The sequence below is a fragment of the Choloepus didactylus genome, chromosome 1, assembly GCF_015220235.1.
Source record: "Choloepus didactylus isolate mChoDid1 chromosome 1, mChoDid1.pri, whole genome shotgun sequence".
NCBI classification, from domain to species: domain Eukaryota; kingdom Metazoa; phylum Chordata; class Mammalia; order Pilosa; family Megalonychidae; genus Choloepus; species Choloepus didactylus.
This window is the reverse complement of record NC_051307.1, coordinates 70,727,555-70,734,531: the sequence shown is the minus strand read 5'-3', so window position 1 is coordinate 70,734,531 and position 6,977 is coordinate 70,727,555.

Sequence of the window (6,977 nt, the reverse complement as noted above, 5' to 3'; positions counted from 1 at the left end):
TTTCACTCGACTTTCACTTGGCTTTGGCCTTTCCTAATATCCCTCACTCCATAAGTCAGAGAACAAGTGTGGGGTTCTTGCCAGTTGCTAGGTATGTCTATTCCAATTTATTCCTTCCAGAAATGAGGAAATAGCCACAGTGTGTGTCCTGGTACCCACTGGAACTACTGTGAGACAGACCTGAGCTAAAACTCCATTGATCACCTAACCTCCATAAGCCCCTACTCTGACTGTTGGACCACAGTGATATTTTGGGTCTCCTGGAATTAATGTCAGTTCAGAGCCAGTGTCTAATAATCCCCAAGAAGCCTGACCATTTCCTTTTCCCCAACGCACTGTCACCCTGGTAAAAGATTGTAGATCACTTTGGGGAAGGCTCAAAGGAAGAGTAACAATATAAATTCTTGGCAGTATAGCAGGTTCCTTCCCCAAAAGAACCTGGACTTCCCTTCATTCAAGGCATTCTGGATCTGTAAACTTCCCAGTTCTGGAAAGTGATTGAGGGACCATGTCTCTATAATTTTCTTATTCAAAAAGTTAAACTTTTGCTCACTTGAACTAAAACTCTTCTGCTTAAACAGATCGAGTGAGAATTTAGGAGATTGCCCATCTATTTCACTTTTAGGTATCCCAAGATCAATTAACTAACTGTCATAAGTGTTTGCAAGTCAGAATATTCTGATTACTGCTTTGATTCTGCTGTCTATTAGGATAGCCACACCTACCTTGTCTTTGGTGATTACATGCTTCAACTTTGTTCCTGCCAACTCAGTGTCCAAATATCCACATTGTATTTAAGGAACCAGGTACAATGGCAGCAGTTCCCACAGTAACAGCTGGCCTATGGAGAAGAGCAGCCACGGAGTTCAGGGATGATGGAGCTTCTCTCACAAATTCATTCCTCACAGTCCTGGTGAAGGGTATGACCTTTGGACATTCCTAGGGTGTGTGAGCAGGTCTTCCATGATAAATACATTCTAACATTCCAATCTCTATAAACCTTCAGGTCCCTTCATCTACATTATTCCAAGGCAGTTCTGGAATTTTTGCTTCAGGTAATGTAGGCCACATTTTGGTCCATGCTTCAGCCCACCCCCAAACAAACTGTTAGAGCCCTTTCTAACACTTCTAGTTACAACACTGAATCCAGAATCTCTCCTTAGTGAGCCCATATCAATAAATTCACCTCAATCCAACTTTATGTTTCTTTCACCATTATCCCACACCCTTAATATCCATTCACACTTGTATTCCCCTGATTTTTCTGTATATAAATTGGAAAAATCAGTTTTACTAGAGTATAGCACACCTCCTCATGAGTCATACTTTGTACCTTACCTTTGGGGGTCTGTTGGGACTTCCAGTCATAGGTTTGGAAGAAAAGAGGGGTGATGGGGGTGGGTCATGAGAGGAATTAGTAGAGTCTTACCAGACAGCTACCTCAGGGCATTCCATTACAGTTTCATCTGGTGAAATGGGGTTAATCTCTTCAAATGGATTTGTGAGGTCAGTCTACTCAGAGGAGGGAATTACAGGTTTATCAGACACAGCAGGGTTAATCTCTTCATGTGGAGGGGGGGTATAGCTGATTCCTCAGTCAGACTAGAGGTCAGGTGGTTCTTTCTTCAGGGTTGACCATTACAGGTTTTTCTGGACAAGAAGACTCAGTAGAATCCAGTAGAATCTAAGGGTTCAATGTCACCACCATCACAATTATCAGGACATATATTCCCATTCCAATTTTTAGGGTCATATTCCTTCACAATCAATGCAATTAACAGCAATTAACAATTAACAGCAGACACCCTGCAAAGTTGGGAATTCAATTTATGTTGTAATTTGGCTATTCATACAATGAGACTCAGGGTCTGATTTTCAGAAATCTCAAGTCTGCAGCTATAGGAAATAATAGTTTCTTTCAGGGCACACATAGAAACTTTCATGCAGCACTTGAAATGGGAATTTAAAGCCTTAAGTTCATCCCTTTCTTCAATAATTGTATCCAGCATATTTGGGCACAACCAGCCAATGCCATCATACTTTTTAACTGCACAAAACTTTGTGAAGGTACCAAACACACTATCAACCAAAATCTTGCCTCTTATAAGCATTTGAGTAGCAGTGTCCAATGGTGATATTTAGTATATTTCTATTGCCAATTCATGCCACAGACTATCAATGCCATTTGAGCATTAGAGATAGAGTCCTTAGTGGCTTTTAATCTAATCAGATTAGAGAACAAATTCCAAAAATCCCAGAACCACTCAGAAATCTCATCCTTAAAATTCTGTTTCTCAGGAACTACTCTTAGTACAAAATCGGCATTAGTTAGGGTTCTCCAGAGAAACAGAAACAATAGGATATGTATGTATGTAAATATTATGAGATTTATTATAGGAATTGCCTCATTCAACCTTAGGGATTGACAAGTTGAGAACTCCAATGAAGTCTTTGATGAATTCCCCAGGAGAAGCTGGCTGGCTAAAGTAGACAGAAATTCTTTCTTACTGTTGAAATCACCAGTTCTCCCTTCAAGGCCTTTCAAATTGTTGGATGAGACTCCTCATAACTGAAAACAATCTCCTTCGATGATTGTACATGAAATCATCCATAAATGAAATCAATGAACTAATGATTTAAATCCATGAGCTACCCTCATAGAAACAATAGGCCAGTGCTTGCTTGACCAAAGAACTGGACACCACAACCTAGCCAAGTTGACACATGAACTTAATCATCACAGAAGTTTTGATACAGGATTTCACCAGGTGTTTGTGAAAACAGGCTGTCCATGAAATTCATTGTAATCATTAGAAATTATTTATAGGAGTTTATTTTTCCTGTAGTGAGGAATAAGCTTCAGATAAATAGGTAAGGTATTTAAGCCACTGTATGCACCAGTGGCTTCATGCATACTAAAGAGTTTGGAATTTATCCTGTAGACATCAAGGAACCATTTTCTTCTTACAGTCAATTACCTGTGTCCTTCAATAGGTGAATGGATAAGCAAACTGTGGTATATCCATACAATGGAAAACTATTCAGCAATAAAAAGAAATATGCTATCAAGCCTGGAAAAAAAAACATGGAGGAATCTTAAATGCATATTGCTAAGTGAAAGAAGCCAGTCTGCAAAGACTACATATTATATGATTCCAACTATATGACTGTGGAAAAGGCAAAACAATGGAAACAGTAAAAAGATCCATGGTTGCCATGGATTCAGGAAAGAGGCTGGGGGAGTGATGACTAGTTGGAGCATAGGGCATTTTTGGGGCAGTGAAACTTTTCTGTATGATACTGTAATGGTAGACACATGGCATTCACATTTGGCAAAATCCATAGAACTGTACAGCAGAAAGAGTGAACCCTAATGTAAACTATAGACTTTTGTTACAAATAATGTATCAGTATTGGTTCGTTAATAGAAATAAATGCACTACATGAATGCAAAATGTTCATAATAGAAGAAAATACGTGAGGCAGGGAGGGGTTATATGGGAATTCTCTGTACTTTCTGTGCAATTTTTCTGTAAACCCAAAACTGCTCTAAAAATAAAGTTTATTATTTATTTTTAAAAATTTTCCCTGTAAAATTGCTTCCTCTCTTTTTTATTCTCTACTTCTATGATAGTCTCTTGAAAGAAGTCTGTTTTTCCATTGTTTAGCAAGCTTGGAGGGCTAAAGATTAATATAAGCATGCTCTGTGTATATTTATGAAAACAACATCAAAGACATACACAGATCATGCTTCATATGAAAGAATTTGTGTGTGTCATATAATTTTCCAAGCCCTGCTTTATAAATTCAACACATGCTATTCATCAGGTCTCCTCTGTATTTTTGAGCCCTATAAAAGACTGTGGTTTAAAAAAAAAAAAAAACACTACACACATGATTTTATTTTCATATATTAAAAGAAGCCAGTATGTTTCTATAAATGGATTTGTTCTCTGGCTTATGATGAAGCTACTTTCTCAAAACCTTTAATCGAATTAATAATCATGAACAATGGGCATTTTATTTTTCCTCTTAAAGTCTGCATTAACCTTTTAAGTTAAAAGGATAGTATTAAAACTGCCCTAGGCTTGTGACTGTTTAAAACAGTAAATTTCTGTGAATTATATTTTCCATTTTTCAAAGTAACCTTTTGAAATTATGTTCTCTAGCAGTGCGTCTGCAAATTAACTTTTACTGAGATGGTAAATGCAGATGATGAAATCCTGGATTGCAAATACAATTTCATTAAGTGTCTAGAAACACCAACTATGAATTTTTTTAAGTTTTCAAATTGAACTATTACAAGTTTATGCTAGTCCTTGTAGAAGTAAGAAGTAATTTATATATTATTAAAAAATCTAGAAAATGGATTATTGTTGGCATTTTGGAGAGGTAGCATGGAGTTGCTTGGGTTTCAGTAAACCACTTAACTGCATGTGTGACTTTGGAGAAGTTACTTAACACTTGCCTGAGTTTCATCATCCATAAAATGGAGAAAAATAGAAAAACAGGACCTACCCCTTTAGGTTGGTATGAGGATTAAGACAACTACTGTAGATAAAGATCTTAGAACACTTCTACAAAATATGGATTAGTTATGACTATTAATCATGCTGAAAAACAAAATTATCATTTGAAAAAGCTGCATCACACTTCTTACAAGTTTTCCACAGATACTTACTACATGTATTTGCAATTACATTCACCACCATCTGTTAACTACTTTTAATCCCTTATATCCTCATTTAAATTAAAATATCACTAGCAACTTTACAGTGGAATGTATGATCTCCACAATTGGCATTGAATCTGTTGCATTATGAATCCTGTAGGCTACTATGCCATCAAACCCTGTAGGTCTCTCTATGATGATCAGTGCTCTTTCTCCCAGAGATATGAACATGTGAAATATATCCTTTTGATGGTAAGCACTAGAGAAAGGAAATGTCACAAAATATTATATCCTAAATGTTTTTTTATAGAAAATTTAATACTGGCTGCTCACCATGATCCAGGTTCAAGCACTAATGAAAATCATCACTTTCATCGTCATCCTCATTGAGGCCTATTTCATTATGAAATTTGAAGTTTCTTTTCCCCTGAAATAATACAATAACCTGAGTTTTTAGGCTTTATCCTTAATTTACTATGTATGCATCTTTTGCAGCAAAGCAGACTTGTTCATTTTACTTTTATGTAGGATGATAAGTAATGAAACTAATTTGTTCATTTAAATGGAGATCTGCCTAAGTATGAATGGATGGGCTGTGTAGCCTTTTGAATTAATTCTTTGCCATGAAATTTCATGAGTATTTTATTTTTGCAATAATGACTAGAGAGCCTCCTATCATTGATTTGATTGGGATAGGTGCCCAAAAATAATGTTTAAGTACATTAATGTGAGAAGTTGATATTATTGTGCCTTTTGTGTATGTGTGTGTGTGTGTGTGTGTGTGTGTGTGTGATAACTAGTCATTCTAATGTTTTGGGGGAGGTCTGGATTTCATGTTAAGTTAAGTTACTTGAGGTCAAGGACATTATGTCATACAGTATGCTTTATTTCTTTATGTACTTTATATTCACTTTTAAGTAGATATTTTTGCACCTTGGCAAATAGAATGAACTAGTTACATTTTATTAACTATAGCCTAGAGCTGGAAATCATATAATAGCTCAAATCCTACAGAAAAGCAGAGCCAAATAGAAGTTGTAGCTCCACATATGGGAAGCAAAACCATTTGGGCAACTGGTAAGTATGCCTCAATATAACAATGTAAATTATTTATATTTCTATGGTCATTTCATCCCATAATCTTAGATATGTAAATTGATACAAAGCTCCAGAAGTGAATTTGGTGTGATGCATCAAAAGTTCTAAAAGTATGCACATGCATACTTAGCCAATACTCAGCAATTCCACTTCTAAGGATCTTATTCCTAGCAGGTCATCATGGATGTGCACAATGAAGAACACGTGCTGTTTATAAAATAAAAGAAATGGAAACTACTTAAACATCCAATAAATTTGACCCTATTAAAAACAACTTAAAAGAAAATTTAGGACACCCTCTTTACAACCTAAAGATTGAGGCGGTCTTTCCAAACCAAGACAAAGAAACACAGAAGCTATTTTAAAAAAGTTATTTTTGTATGTGAAAATATATTAAGGTGATAGACAAACCACGGATTAGAAAAAACTGTGATGCAGATGACAGAAAAAAGATTAAATATCTATGGTACATAAAGTATCAAACTCCATAGAAGTCAGGAAAAATATGAATTAAATAAAAAAGATAACACCTAATGCTGAAGGGAGTCTAAATAAAATCTCATGCATTGTCACAGCAGTTTTGGAAAGCAAACTTGCAACATCTGTTAAAATTTTAAATGTACATGCTTATTGTTCTAGCAGTCCCATTCTTGGGGTTTCTGGCACAGAAATCAAAACAGCAGTAGGTAAAGGATAGATATACAAAGGTGTCCATCACAGTACAGTTTTATAGGCTATAAATCTAGCAATAAAAATGCACATTAGATGGGTCATGAACCATAGTGTGCTAGTAGGCTGGCTCTCTGAAAAAATCCAAAGGCAGAACCCTGATTTGTTACATTTGATTTTTTTGTATTGGCACCATGCCTGATTTCAAGCTACCAATGCCACATCACTGAAGTTGGAAAGAGGTGCACAAAATCAGCTCTTATGGTCTCCCCCTGAGTACCTCTTTGTTGCTCAGATGTGGCCCTCTCTCTCTCTCTAACTGAGCTATCTCGACAGGTGAACTCACTGCCCTCCCCGCTCCGTGGAACCCGACTCCCAGGGGTGTAAATCTCCCTGGCAATGCAGAATATGACTCCCGGGGATGAATGTGGACCCGGCATCGTGGGACTGAGAGTATCTTCTTGACCAAAAAGGGGATGCAAAATGAGACGAAATAGTTTCAGTGGCTGAGAGATTTCAAATGGAGTCAAGAGGTCAC